Genomic DNA, 16,217 nt, shown 5'->3' on the forward strand with positions numbered 1-16,217 from the left:
TTCAGGATGAGAACAGAAATCACGCGGTGGCGGCGCAGCAGCAGCAGCACGGCAGCAGCGGGAGGCCCCATTAGCTAAAGTGGTACCTCAGGTTAAGAACAGTTTCAGGTTAAGAATGGACCTCCAGAACAAATTAAGTTCTTAACCCAAGGTACCACTGTACAAGGTCCCATACACAGACAGATTTTGCATTTGTGGTCAGCCTCAGGTGGAAGACATCACTCACCATCTGTTAGCATGCCCTTTACATAAGAGACCCAAGGAATCACTTTCTGAAACCTTTGTTCACAAAGCAAGCAAGCTGGAACACCCCAGCAGAAATGATCTTGTATATTTTGAGTGACAATAATAGATTCATAGCACAAGAGAGTGGCCCTCTATGCACTGACTGCAAAAAAAGAGAAAAAAACAGGAAAAAGGAATTTGATGAAATCACTATAAACTGTTGTGATGATTCAGTGATTCAGAAGTTTAATTTGAAATCCAGCTGGATTTGAGTTTCCTTGCGTCTCCGGTAACTTCTCACTTACATCATGGATGCTGCTGGCCAAGGAAACTCTCTGGGGATTATACAGTGATGGTTGGATCCGGCTTCCAGTCTGCATCTCTGGGTAGACCATGGCAGGGGATGAGCATCATTTTGACCTTTCACTTTAACTGAGAAAATATCCACAGTTTCTAACTAGCTCTGTGCCAGACTCTGGACTTACTCTGAAAACAAATGGGATGTCCAGATACCTTTGTGGATTGTGGCTGGATCATTTTGCTCCCCCAAAGTCCCCAGACAGGGTCTTTGAAAGTCTGATTCACACTACCCAGGCATATTGCACTTCAGCCTTCACACCGGTGAAGGACTAAGGGGCAGGCAGAACATGTATTGCATGGAGAGACCAGGCTTCCAATTCTACCAACAAGGCTGTCTTGTACCTTGGTCACTCCACCCTACTCTACCACCCAAGGCAGGTGTGTGCCAGTTTTATTGCAGAAATGCATACAAAGCAACCTCAGTCATGTGCTGGAAACAGTTTTACTGGGAGCTGTGCAAACAGCTAAATTTAGTTCCCATACTAAAGGAGCTTAAAGCAGGCAAGCTTCTAAATTATTCTTAATGAGACCACTGTAATGATCCCATGCCTATACCTAGATTACCTAGCTCTGATAAAGCTAAAACTCAAATATTTGGACCAAACCTTAAGCTGCATCCTCTCTTAAATTCCAAAAAGGTTGCCCAGACTTTCCATTTCTGCAAGATTTGCACATCCTTCTGCATTCCACAGCATAAAATAAGACTAATAAATGTTTGTACTGTGCTTGTAACATGGATAGAAGTAGGAAGTCCTGATAATCTTACCAGAGAGGCCCCTTTCTTGGAAATTTCTGACCTGTTTTGTGCAAGCAAAGGAACTTGTGGTGGTTCAGACCAAACGTCTAGATGCTTTATCATCCCAGTCCTGCCCTTAGAATGGTTTTGAAGTGTGTGCATCGTTTCAGTGTGGCTTATGCCATTCTACAGTGCAAAGGCTGCTTAATTAATTTGCCTGCCTTTGGTACTTGCAGCAGGACCAGTGGGTCACAGAGATTTTGGTCCCTTCTGCCAGACTTAGTGCCAACAAAAACCACGCAGGAAATCTTTAATAGCAGACCCAGTCAGAAGCAGATAGCTTAAACGGGGCTGGTGTTTTTGTTCCTGGTGTATCTAAAGGATGAAACAGAAATAAAAAGCAATGGTTTGTTCTTTGTAATATTGAAATGGAAGACTTTGTCTCGTCGCCTGTCAGAAAAAAGCTACTTCTTAAGTATCACACGAGCACAGAAAGTGCATAGTGACTTCTGAGTTTTCTGAATAACTTTTTGTGTGTGCAATGGATGATACTAGGGAAATGTTTTGAACTATTTGTGTGGAATTATGGGGACTGAGGTTACTTTTCTTTTCATCAGAGAGTCTTCCAGGTCAGTGTATTGCGTACAAGACAGCCCAATGCAGGGGGGGTGGAGTTCAAATGTACTTATTTTTAGCAGGTGCTAGACAACAATATGATGCTGCTTTCATCTAAGAAGAGAAAGATGCAAGTTATGTCAACACATAGCTGGGTATGGGCCACATGACAACCAAAACCTTTAACCTGAAATCAGGCACTGGCATAGCCAGAGCAACAATGAGTTCAAAGTGAAAGTATGACATAGAATTCTCACAGTTGGCATTTCTGAGATGTGAAGAACACTGGTAGGAAAAATGGGAGATGGCAGAAGAGAAAATGGCCCTGCAGTCTCACTTTGATGTGTGATGCCTGAACCAGCTCCTGAAACTGTTGTCCGTAAGGACCTCACTGGGCAGCCTGCATGGAACCACTCTGTACACATGCAATGTTAATTATTTTCATTTGTATTCTGTTTTTACTCCAGGAAGCTCAAGAGAATTTTACACGGCAAACCTAAGAAGTTTGCTTATCTTGACAGTTCGGAGTACGTTCCAGGTTGCTGCTGGATGTGTTTTAGTTGACACGGAAGTTATGCTTGTTGTATCTGAGCTCTGATTCCTCATCCACACACGCAGGTCTTCGCACCATGTTGAACACCTGTGCAAACAAGCCAACAGCAACTTGCTCAAGCAGCAGAATGAACATGGGTTCCTGGGGCTGCCTTTGAAGACAGCATGGAAGCTTAGATAATAGACTCATAGAGTTAGAAGAGACCCTAAGGACCATATTGTCCAACCCCCTGCAATGCAGGAATATGCAGTTGTCGCATACAAGGATCAAACCTGCAACTATTAACAGGAGCAGGAAGGCATGAATATATAACACTGATGTAGCGGCTACTAATAAGTTTCTGGCTCAATTCAAAATACTAATTTTGATGTTAAAAGTTTTATATGGCTCAGGACTCTGATGCAAAGGACTGCCACTTATATCCATATAAACCTGCATGGGGACTGCAATTGTCACCTGAGCTCCTTTGCAGTATGGAGGAGGATGAGCAGAGCATGTGTGTTTTCTCTTAATAGTCCCTCATCTTGAAACACTCTCCTCAAGAAGCACACCCATTGGCACCCGGTTAAAACTTTCATAATATCTGGGCATATTGGACAGCTTCAATTATACTGATACAGCAACTCAATCCAGGCTTCAGGCTACAGTTGTTCTTCTTCTGACATTGCCTAGTGCTTCAATACATTTAAACTATATTTTATTGTATATTGTAAATTGCTTTAAGGTGCTTTTTTAAATTTTAGCATAAAATGATATAGTCCAAACTGAAATCATTACAAAGACAGTTCCACCACAGTTATGAAGCTAGAATCAAAGGCAGTGTTTGTAGTTGTGTGCCTACAGCAGCCATTGTTCACATAGAGTAAAAAATTCACTAAACCTTCCGAATATGCTATGCAAAATAAGGTTAGATGGTACATGAAACTGTAAACCTTCACAAGATGCCTGAGGGAGAAAATTTGAGCAGTCGGCTCTTGCAAGCTACCAACTAAAGACGGAAGAGGAAAATATAGCATTTAAAAGCCTGGTTAAAGATTAACACAAAAAAGCTATAAGAAGGTTCTTAGGAAAGAATCAGGACAGCTGCAGCTGTATCTCAGCTACCTGCTGAGGGTTGCTAGGCAACTCAGGCCTACCACTGCCCCAAGGGCCTTTTATTTTACAATTAGGATCTCTGAAGGGGCTTTTTTGTTTTTTGTTTAAAAAGGACTTTTGCTCATACTTCTTAGATGTGAATAAACATTTCTGTTTTTAAATCAAGAAAAAATCGGAGTCAAATAGGGCCCTCTAATATTTGCTGCGTATGTGGTTTTCTTATAGAACTGACACACTCTGGAAACAATGTACACTTTTTAAATTGTGACATTTTGACTCTATGGGAGGAATTATTTGCTATTTGTTTTGAACAGAACCTTAGCTCATGTCAGATATGAACCTCCAGACAATCATTAGTTTAAACTGCCTGCTATGTGTTGAAAATTTTCAGTCAATTTAAAACTGATCTGAATTGCAAATGTGACGGTAATAAGCCATTAGGGAGCAAGCTATGTATCTCTTTTCTCTCACTTGCAACCATCTTCTTTAAGGGGCCTTTGGTGCATTGAAATATGAAAATGCCAGTTCAACCCTGCACATTGTCAACAAACATATAAATGGGGGGGGGGGGGGCAAGTAAGGCTTAGTGGTGGATAAACACATCCACTTAGACGAGAACAAACCGGAAGATGCAACCACAGCAGAAGCCGTATGTGCTTTCTCTCCCAAAACAATTAGGCATGTTTCTAATAAAAATTAATCTCCATTTCTGGAATCTGACTGTAGCTAAGTTCTCCTCTCTCTCTTTTTGGAGTAAAGGCATAGTTTAGCTGAAGCATTTGGGAGGAAGTGCTCTAGAGTTCCCGTTTGGGAAGCCACATATTTGAAGGTTTTCATCCTTTTCCTATTCAAATTATTCATATACAGAAGAAATAATTCAACTGTCCATAGCATCATTGAAACAGATATAGTCCCATCTCACAGAAGTGGAAGTTCCAGAATGTCACTTCTCATAACTTTGAATTTCACGATGTCTACAGCTGCAGCTGTGATATTGCACGTTGACTGATAAAACCAGACATCTGCTGGATTCACTCAGGATAATCATGATGCCACTGGATTTCACCTAAGACCAGGGGCAGTTCTTTTGTCATGTATAATGGAAAGCAAACCATCAAATATGCACATGTGGGATGTTGCTGCCTAACTCCTGTGATGATGTGTAAATTCTCTGCACATGTGGAGGGGGGAGGGTGACCATGCTTGCCAGCTCATCCCCTCCTCATACCTGCACATTCACTGCCTGCCCACCCACCTCAAATTCAGAAGGCCACCTGAAAGGAGACCCTATTGAACACCTAGCTGTATATACATAGGCATTCCACCCACTGCGAACCCTACACATCCTGGTTGCCCAGTCGGGTGGAGAGCTTATGCATGAACAGGGTTGCATGCATCAGCTCTTCTTTCCAATGCCCCATTCAACATATTGATACCAAGGTGGTGCAACTGCCCCTCTCCTTGTGTTTGCTATACATGTACAGTCCTTAGATTTTCCGAAATGCTGCAAAAGACTTATTCATCATCTCTGAATATGTGTGCACCAAAGGACCACAGAGATATGAATACACAAATACATAATAACTAAAACTACATGTCCAGTTCTGTACGGACTGGGGAGTGCCATACCTCAATGTAGATTCTGAACTGAGGCTGCTTTTGATCAAATCTCCCATAGAATCATAGAGTTGGAAGAGACCACAAGGGCCATCGAGTCCAACCCCCTGCCAAGCAGGAAACACCATCAGAGCACTCCTGACATATGGTTGTCAAGCCTCTGCTTAAAGACCTCCAAAGAAGGAGACTCCACCACACTCCTTGGCAGCAAATTCCACTGTCGAACAGCTCTTACTGTCAGGAAGTTCTTCCTAATGTTTAGGTGGAATCTTCTTTCTTGTAGTTTGGATCCATTGCTCCGTGTCCGCTTCTATGGAGCAGCAGGAAACAACCTTTCTCCCTCCTCTATGTGACATCCTTTTATATATTTGAACATGGCTATTATTTCACCCCTTAACCTCCTCTTCTCCAAGCTAAACATGCCCAGCTCCCTTAGCCGTTCCTCATAAGGCATCGTTTCCAGGCCTTTGACCATTTTGGTTGCCCTCCTCTGGACACGTTCCAGTTTGTCAGTGTACTTCTTGAACTGTGGTGCCCAGAACTGGACACAGTACTCCAGGTGAGGTCTGACCAGAGCAGAATACAGTGGCACTATTACTTCCCTTGATCTAGATACTATACTCCTATTGATGCAGCCCAGAATTGCATTGGCTTTTTTAGCTGCCGCGTCATACTGTTGGCTCATGTCAAGTTTGTGGTCAACCAAGACTTCTAGATCCTTTTCCCATGTACTGCTCTCAAGCCAGGTGTCACCCATCTTGTATTTGTGCCTCTCATTTTTTTTGCCCAAGTGCAATACTTTACATTTCTCCCTGTTAAAATTCATCTTGTTTGTTTTGGCCCAGTTCTCTAATCTGTCAAGGTCGTTTTGAAGTGTGATCCTGTCCTCTGGGGTGTTAGCCACCCCTCCCAGTTTGGTGTCATCTGCAAATTTGATCAGGATGCCCTTGAGTCCATCATCCAAGTCGTTGATAAAGATGTTGATGTTGAGGCATGGAGTTTATAGAATGACCTTGAGCCAGTGAAAATTAGTCAATGTAACTTACTTCACAAGGTTTTTATGATAATAAAATGGAGTAAACGTAAATATGCTTCCCTAAGCTTTTTGGAGAAAATATGGGGTACAAATGTGATAGGACATAGTGTTCAAGAATCCCTGCTTTAGACACTACATTTTTACACCTTAGCTTTCTTCTTGAAACCAGTTGCAAGAGTTTAATGGGTCTCACACTTAAAAAAAACCAAAAATTTATTCTAAACCAGCATGCAAAATTTCATTCTTGTATCTTGATGCTAAAGATTACACTATATTTTGCATCTTTTCTGGCTCCCGTGAAAATGGAAGCAAAACACAGAATAGTGTCCTGAACCTGCAAACCAACTTAATTTCTATTATTTCACCTTGGACATTCAGCTTGAACTTGAAACTTAAGTATGGTGTCCTGTACTTATGTGCCATGATTCATTATAACATCTTAATAATTCAGAAAGTTTTGTTACAAATAGAATGCCACACTGTCAAGTTAACCCAACGACATCACTTTGCCTGACCAATAAATCCCCAAATCTGTTCACTGGAACTCAACAGGTTTTGTACTGTTACGCGTTTGCACAGGTTTGATTACTGTGAATTCACCTAGCACCAGTTTGCCTAAAATATGGCCTAATAAGGGACCAGACAGGTTGCTAGTATTCCTAGAAAGCTAGGAATCTGCTCTGAACTGTGCAATATAATACCTATCAAGGCCTGAATAAGAGTAATGGGTAAGCAGCTCTACAGAGGGAAGTGCTCATCTCAGGCAGATGATTGTGGGTGCCATGGAGGAAAAGAAATTTGTTACTTTTTCATTTACTGTTGTTGCATTTTTACTCCAAAGGAAAGGTGCTTGTGGGATTTCCTCTGTCAGTGATCACCCTTGGGTACTCCATAGTTTCTTCAGGGGGCCTCAGGCAGCACAATGTCTCAGACTGAGAAACCAGTCATTCAGTTTTCAAATGTGAGTGAAAGTGTCAAAGCCTGGCCACCAGCAGCTCTCAGAGGTGAGCCAACAGCTAGGAATTGAGTCTGTGACCAAGCCTGAGAATCACACCCAAGGAACACAGAAATAGTCCACAGCTGGGGAGACCTTGTTGTTGCTCCTCAGGCAAAGACCTAACCCAAACTGGAGCCCTTCACAGCCTTTCCTCTCTGTGAAGGCCCAAGTGCCAGCCTGGATGAAAAGGCTAGTTCAGTGTCCAAGAATACTTTGCTGCCAAACTGCAGTAATGATGATCTATCTCTCTGTCTGTGTTTCTGTCTCTCTCTCTCTCTCTCTCTCTCTCTCTCTCTCTCTCACACACACACACACACACACACACACATATACACACACAAGACTGAAGTAGCTCCTTACCGAAAGAGTATACTCAGGAAATTTCAAGCTGGGTTTAGCTGAAAGAGGGGTGTAGTTTGAGGGATAAGCTTATCTCTAGGGATAAAATGCAAGGTTAGTGTATTTCCTGTTGAGAGGGTGTTTATTTGCTTTCAAAGAGCTCTGCATGCATTTTAGTAAATAATACAAAATTCACAAAGGATACCATTGACATATTTATTTATTTTGAAAAGTTATACCCCATGTTTCAATCAAATAACTTTTAACGAGCATCACAGAATGCATACACACAGCCCATAGACTCTTAAATCATCTCACCAATGCATATAACTAGAGCACAGGACTGCCTCAGGGATAGAGATCCATTTCCACACAAAGTGCGTGCAAAATAATCCTGAGGGTAAATTTATGTATCTGTGATTTCCCTCTAGTGGGGGACAAGGCCCCTTCCTGTGAAAGCTCCAGAAACTCAGGATTGGTACAACCATCTCGGTACAACCACCAAGTCTGAACCTTTCTACTTTCCAATCCCCAATCCCCCCGCCCCCAATATTGCTCTAATCCAGCTCTCATAAAACAGGGAGACTGCCACTTTACATGTAACTTTTCCCCCTTCCTGGCTCTCTCTCTTTCTGTTGGTGACCTTCAGATACGTTGAACTATAGAGCTTATCAGCTCCCTTGCCCAATGGCAAGGGATGGTGGTTAAGACCAAAAATGCTTATAAGCATGCAAACACCTGTAACTGAGACTCCACATTCTGGGATTAGGAGGATTGATTTGATATCTGACACCTGTCTTTAAAACAGGCTAGCACAACCCACCCAGTCAGGTTGTGCTCGCCTTTGTGGGCAACGAGTTGTGGCGCCTTGTTCCAGAATTTTGTATACAGCAGTTACCACTCTCTGGAATTCTCAGAGGTGAGCCTCTTTTCTCATTTGTTAGCACATCCCATTTACACTTCCAGAATCGCCTTTCAGGGGGGTGAGCAGATGCAAAGGAGAATGCAGCTCCTGAATTTCTAGTAACTGTGGAGAACAAGGAATTTCAGTAGATGCAGCTTGTTAGAAGGATGATAAAAGACCAACTAGTGGGAAGTCCCTCTTCTATGCAACTATTAAAGCTACAAAAAGCCCAGCCCTCTTCTGCGCCTGTTTGCCCCAGATATGACCTGGAAGATGATACCACCAGCGGGAACTGAAGCTCAGTGTACAGGAGGGATGCATCACAGAAGGCTGTAAAGATGTACTGGGAAAGTTTTATTGTCAAGGAGCTAGATACAGAGTCTTGAGACACTAGGCACATGTTGGGTGAAGAGAAAGGAATGAACCAAAATGCTGCTGTTTTAAGGGTTAATGCCAGACATATTTTGCTGGCACATGCTCATGCAATCAAACTATTCATTCAGCTGGTGTATGTTCATGATAACAACAAAATACACATGCCTCCTTTTTATTCATACTATGGATTCCATTATTGGAATCAGGCTTTTCATCAGTAACTCCCACTACGTTCACTGAAGCTCATGATCGCACATATTTACCCCTTTATCAGATTTCTATTAAAAAATAGCTTTACTCATCACAAAAGATCAGAATTAGAAAGGTGGCAAATCTGCTCCTCCAGCTTTATTATTTCGTTAAAGAGAGAAAAGGATGCTGTGAGATTAGCTCGACTGACAACTTGCTGCCTTCCTGCAGTTTTCCTATGTTAGACAAAAAACGCCACCCAGCATTTTCAATTTCTTTAAAAAAATACAAAGTGAAAAATATGACAGTCGGACTAGTTAATTAGCTGACTTGATTATGCAAATCCTTTTTTTAGATGTACAAGCCATATTTTTCTAAAGAGGCAAGTGAAGACAGGAGTTTCAGATGTATCCTTAAACTTCCTCCAATACTGTCAAGATTATAATTGCACTTAGAGGAGATTAGCTGGGCTTGAAATAAAAAAATATAAAGTTTCCCTACCTTTAAAAGACAGCTACTATGGCTGCATACATACTATACATGTAGAAAAAAACCATTTGCTTCCCTCAAAGTATTCTGGGAACTGCAGTTCACCCAAACTAGAGAGCTAAAGATGATGTGAATCACAGCTCTGAAAAGAAGAGAAAATAATACCAATACACAAAGAAAATAGCTGCGTACAAAACTTCACCACAGGCAATGACTCACCTGTATCCATTGGGCTGGCTCTTGAGACTCTTCAAAATTAAAAGACCCCACACTGTTTTCCATCTGTGGTTGTGCAGACACTCCCACTAGGACATTCTGAATATTCCTCAGGGCTTGTTCCCATAGCACTAAAAATGGTTTGGGCATCATGTGTGGATGCTGCCACTGTCAAGGCCAAATCCGATCATCCCATCAATGTGTGACTGTCATCAGAAAACACTCAGCCCACACTGAGTTCTATAGCCAGCAGTGCATGTTGAGTCAAGTCATGTGACTGCAACCAGTCCTGCACTTTTCGCATATCACGGTGGGTGGAAATAAATGGGCACTTGGAATAGCATGCTAAAGGCCAATCTGCATTAATTTCAGCATTGTCAGGCAGTATCAGAAAACACATGAACACACACACACACTTAGTGGTAGCTGTGGACTAGGCAAGGGTGTCTATGTGAACTTTCCCATGATCCCTACAGCCACATTCTGAAACATCCCACTACTAGACAAATGAAGTATAGAAAAATAGTAATGAGGAAAGAGGAAAATGAGGGCTTTTTAGTGGCGAGAAAGGAAAGGCTGTGTCCCACTGATTTGAGACAGGGTGCTGCTTTAAACTTTTATAGCATCTGACTCCACTTGGACAGAAGATGAAGTGTTTATTATTCACTGAATTTTTATCCCACCCTTCCTCCCCAAGGAGCTCAGAGTAACACACAGGATTAAATTTCACAACATTCATTTCCATTTATCATTAATGCCACCATATCTGAATGCATAAATCTGATTATTAATTATATTTTGGTTTGCTGAATTGATTAATTGGCAGGTGCCAGGTCCTGATCTTTTGGAGAGCTCTTAATTTTTTGAGTATATCCAAGTGTGTTTTTCAAATAACCTTCTCAGTCACAATGAAGAATTTGCTGTGTTTCGGGGAAATATGCCAATGCAATTCATCAGCTTTTGACAATGAGATTGCTCTGAAATGCTTCTCTCTTGTAGCTAAAAATACGGAGGGAAGAGGGAGTCATTCAACCAATCAACAATTAATTTAAAATGTGGGACCAGAATCCAATTCTGCATGGTATATGAACTGCACGCCTTGCACTGCAGAAAGAAATATTGCCCTGAACAACCAGAATTTTGCCTAAAGAGTCACTGAAGCCACTGAAGGCCATTTTCTCAAAACTAAATGAAATCCCTCACTTAGGAGTGCCACATTTCTAGGGCTTGGATTTCCCATTCCACTTTATTTCGCTTTTCTCCTTTTAAGAGATGCTATAGAAGCTTATACTTATGAAAGACAACAGCATTTACCAATTATAAACACAGAAATGAAAATACTGTGATTGGCAGGAGTATGTAGACGCATGCTGCAAAGGATAATTTTGTGCTGTGGTGGACATCTCAGAAAACCTCAAAAAACTTAGCATGTTTAAAGTGAGAATCAACTAGTATACACAGCAGCTTCTGACCCAGAAGTGCACCCCTTATCTCAACTAAACACACTGTTATGAGGGAGAAAAGAATATGCAGCCAGTTACCAGAATACATGTTCTTCTTGCTATACATTTCTTTCTAAGGTGTGGGACTACTTCACTTATTTTGCATTTAGTAGCTGTGGAAGCCTAAACCTCACAATCTTCTCAGTTGTGCCTATAATGAAGACTCAGATAGGTTTTCTTTAAAGGCTTAACAGGAAAAGGGTTTGCATCTGGCTAACGGACAAGATTTAATCTTTAGGTGCTAGTAGACTTTTGTCAAGTCTATCTCACTCAGCATACACAAATTCATGTTTACTGTTGTGCAATAAGTAACCTTAAGAGTAGAGGAGCCACTTCCTTTTACAGGAAATCCCTTTCTAGGCAACGCTAGTAAGCAGAACTCCAATTTTTCAACAAGAAGGCTGTGTTGGTATTTAGGAAGAGATTGCCTCATGGCTAGTTAGTGATGGATAGCTCACCTTTAGCTTCCCCACAGCAGGGTGACTGTACTCTCCTCTTTCTACACTTGGCTCCATTAAAGCAGAATTGTATAGGACATTGTCCATTTTAGTGGAGGCACAATATATGTGTGTGAAAGAATCTGCAGGAAGCTAAATAAAACCCAACTGTCACTCCCCTTTCCCCACATCAACCATGATCAAGGAGATTTGTGATAATCTTTTTATCCTGATCCAGCCCCCCACCCCAACATGAGTTTACCAGAGGCACCTAAGAGAGAGCGCCAAATGAGGATAGGAAGGTGTGAGTTATAACTCCCATCATCCCTGACCATTAACCATGTTGGCTGGGGCTGATGGGAGTTGGAGTTAATGACGTATGCAGCATGATAGGATCCCAGTCCCTGGATGACACAGTTATCTGTCACCTTTGGCTTTGCAGACTTTCTAACTGATCACCTCCAATATTCCACTGAGGTTGAATATTGAAGAAAGGGGTCATATTTTAAACCTAGGGTATGATCCATCTTAGAGCATACCTGCATATGGGGAGGGATCAGCATAAGGATCAATAGAGCCCTGTTGCTTCCCTTAGTGTGTGAATCCTGCAATGTCTAGGCCATTATCAAGAACAGAGGGCCACAGTTTCCCCATCATTGATGTAATCCATTTGCATTTCAGATTTTATCAAACAAAAACTCCGCCATTTCATGTGTTTAGTTCCATCACTGTCAAATGAAGCCTCTGGTAGGAGAGCTGAGATAGAAAAGGAAACACTAAGTATATTTTCTTTATGCAAAGAATAGATGTAAGGACAGATTTCTTTTTAAAGAACAGATTTTGGCAATTGTGGTTTTGGCAGTCATAGCTGGTGACTTGACACACACACCTCCCGGCAAAAAAGGCTGGTGGCTTGCCCCAGAGAGGCCTAGGCACTGCTTTCTCTACTCCTCTTCCTTAAGTTTTGCCTTGTCCCTCACCCTTATGTATCACACGCTGGAACACACTGGCTCAAAATAAATCATGAAGCACCTAGAAATTGAAGAATTATTCCAGCTCTAATGAAAAGTATGTGGTAAGTGCTTTTTATTCCAAACCCAAACAGAATATGAGCACTATACCAGGGCAATTTGTGGGTCTTCATTTTGAAAGAAGATGCTGTGCCTATTCATACGGAGGTTCCCTGTGCTACTGAAGGCATGGAATCAAAGCATGGTCAGGGTTCTGACCCATATTAAACTTATTTAAAGGAGGCCCATTGAAATTAATGAACCTGAGTTAGTTGTGCGCATTAACATCAGTAGGTCTACTCTGAGCTGGACTGGCACCAGATGCAACCTGCAGAAATCTGTATGTGAGCACAATGGCAGTTTTGCTGTAGGTTTAGAAGCAGAAGCAGCTTTGGGATTTGACAAATAAGTGTGTCAGATGTAAATGTGCAGGTATTTGTCTTGAGCAGGAGAGCTGACCCCAGAACAATTAATGTGCTGTGTGTGCACGTACATTTATCAAGCCTCCCCAGAGGAACCCATCACTCTTCCTTAATCCTTATTTTAATCTGTAGTGTAACAACAGTGCATTTTCAGACCAACACTTCACCATGTGTATGTTTCTTTAGTCAAAGACAAATGCAAAAACCAGCATAGCCATAGCAATAATAGGGTACCCAAGGTAAAAAAAAAATTAAGCAGGAAGCCTTTAAGGAGTTAGCTTCTTCAAGAGCAAGAAGAGTTTGATACAAATGGTAGATAGAATTATATATTTTATTGGACCAGCTACCTGCTCAGAGTTTTACAAGCTTTCCGCTTCTTTTTCTTCGTGGAATCCTGGCCAAAAACAGAAGCAAGCAAAATCAGATCTTGCTATAGCCTGGGAGTCAGAAAGATGACAGCAGGCTATAATCTGATTTGGGCATGATGAGTTAAGCTACCCATCTGACTGCTGCCTTCCACCATACAGACTGGTGATTTTGTGATGTACAGTATTGCACCCTTCCTCCATTACTGGCCTATAGTGCGATAGAAAGAAAGTCCAGAGGCCTTATATATAAATGCAGTGTAGAGGGGGTGCACTTTTTAGGTTCTATGTTAGATTGTATGTTCTTAACTGGGGGTGGGGGGAGACACTAGGCATAACCCAACCAAGATTAGGAACACTGAACACCTTCAATAGAATTCCTCAAGAGAGAATCAAAAAGCACAATTGCCCCTTTGCATGAAAACAGATATGCTTGCTCTATTACAGCCTAAGTCTACTCAAATAGTTGAATTCATTTCAGAGTTCTACAAGCTGAAACTATGCTGTGTAACACAGCATAATGTATTCAAGCAAGGGATTCCAATTTTTCATAACTCTGAAACCAAGCTCTAGGACAGTCCTTTGAATTAGCCTTGGAAACTTTTAAAGACTGACATTCAACTTAATTTGAAACAGTTTTGCCTCAACACATCCTGCATTGTTCCAGACTTTACATAGAAGAGGGAGGAGGGAGTAAAGAGAGATGACGCTGATGGATCTAACAACTCAAGATGGATATAGGCATGATTTCCTAAACATTATAATTGGAAACATTTAAATACAAAACAAGCGCTCTCTCTCTCTCTCTCTCTCTCTCTCTCTCTGTCTCTCTTTGGAAGTGGGATAAAAGAAAAGTGGATCTGGGTCTCCCTGACCCCACAATCCCGGAGTAGAGCACTTCATATCTAGACCTTTTTGAAAGACATAACAATTCATTTTATAACAATTAAAAAGGAGTACAGTGTAAAGAAATGAAGGAAGTGTGGGCCCCTGTCTTCCAAGCTCATCCCTTTCCTCCAATTTGGTAGCAGAAGAATTTGTATGCCAGTTATAAGGCCCACAATATTTCACAGTTGATGTGGCTTTTGGAAGGGGATGAAGAAAATATCCAGGCCAATGCCCCTTCACTGCTTTATCTTCCTTTCCCATAGCGCTCTGCTCTTTGCTCTCCCGTTGCTGGAAAACTACATGCCATAGATACCGGTATGCCACTTATTTTCTCACCTGATTGGCTAAAAAACCCAAAAAACTTTGGGACATAGTTCTAACATATGCTGCCCTAGAAAAGCAACTAAACTCTTGCCCATCCAAGGGCAGCACATGGTGATGAAGGGAGTTGATCTCTGCTGAAGTGGTGTTTTCAAGAATCACCCATCAGCCACCTGGTGGTGCCTGATGAAAATTTTCCAAGTGCAGCCAATTGCTGCCCGAGCTGGGATTGCAACTGGTGCCAGTTAGCTGGTGGGCAGGGCTTTCAAAGTCATCGTGACATCAGAGGAGGGAGGCCCCGCCTACCTATCTGATCTGCACTTCCTGGATGAATAAGCAGACTAAAACACAGTTATCCTTCAGATTTCAGACTTCTCCAAGTTCTGTGGTGCATTTTTCATCTCAAAGACCATACCAAAATGTGTACAAAGAAACAGAGATTTTAGAATAACATACGTTTAAAAAATGTGGACTTGGTGAGAAGATATTTCAAAAATATGCCCTGAAAGATGAATGTTCATGCAGATCTTATTTTGTAAGGGAAGCAGATTAATACAGAAATAGGATAAAACTCATGTGATACCACGTATTCAGGAAATAGACTGAGCCATCAGTGGTCTCAGCTCAACTGTACATAAAACACTTCATCTGAATATATGCACACAAGCAAGTATTTGAATGGAAGCCCCGCTGACGTGAATTCCCCTTACGTGAGGCCCTCCCTTGCAGTGTCTTATTATAACTGCTATTTTTATCCTTCTATCCTCTTTAGCATTCTTTTTCAAAATGCCACCCCTTCTAGGTCACCTTTAGTGTCAATGGCCCTTTGTCATTCATTTGCGTACTTTCATAGGAGAAAAATGTATGTGACTGATTTCCATCTCAGGCTTTAATCCTCATCTCTCACTGTCCCCTTTGATTTCTGGCAGGGCTCCTGGCTGCTCCTGCACCATCAGCTTTGCTTGAAGGCATGGTTTTTCTTCAGCAAAGCTGGCTTGGCAGCTCTGTAGCTCCTGAAGGACATTTCTACCTGATAAATAAGGGTGTACTGGATTTTTCCAGACCTTTTCCATTCTACTTATTGGATTTTTAATTCCAACTGGCCTCACTTTTGTTTCCCACACTATAAGTATACCTGTACACACACACACACACACACACACACACATCCATGCTTCCATCTTCTAGCATGAGTAAGCATTAGGCCCTGAGAGAGGGCATTGCTCCTAGTCCCTGCCTCTTCAACACATCCCCATTTAAAATGGATGCATGTTTAGCTTCCTGAGCCTTTGGGATGAGCTCCTGCAAAATAAAAGCAAGCAGGAAGAAAATGCACTACTGGTCAAGCAGTTTCCACATGGAGTGCAAGTTCCCCAAGTTCCCCACTGTGGGGAGGTACCGGTAAAATCTTCGGTGATGCTGAAATTCTCAGATAGCAATTCCTGCTCAAATTGTTGCACAAAAAAAGCCCTGCTAACCACTCTTGCCTAAACAGTAGCAGCTAACCAGAGTCAAATTTTCTTCTT

At 41.8% G+C, this 16,217-nt stretch overlaps 1 protein-coding gene across 11 annotated transcripts in view; it reads right to left on the reverse strand.

Annotated features, from left to right (window-relative positions):
• Positions 1–16,217, reverse strand: part of LOC308481672 (uncharacterized protein) — a 395,496-nt gene that overhangs the window by 84,809 nt on the left and 294,470 nt on the right. Inside the window, exon 5 of one of the 11 annotated variants that reach the window (XR_013988782.1) lies at positions 1,352–2,576. The exons of the other annotated variants lie outside the window; for them this stretch is intronic. The gene's annotated coding sequence lies outside the window, so the exon portion shown is untranslated. The remainder of the gene's footprint in view (positions 1–1,351; positions 2,577–16,217) is intronic. 11 annotated transcript variants of the gene reach the window in all.

This window comes from Podarcis pityusensis, assembly GCF_964106645.2.
Source record: "Podarcis pityusensis genome assembly, chromosome: 7".
Taxonomy (NCBI): Eukaryota; Metazoa; Chordata; class Lepidosauria; order Squamata; family Lacertidae; genus Podarcis; species Podarcis pityusensis.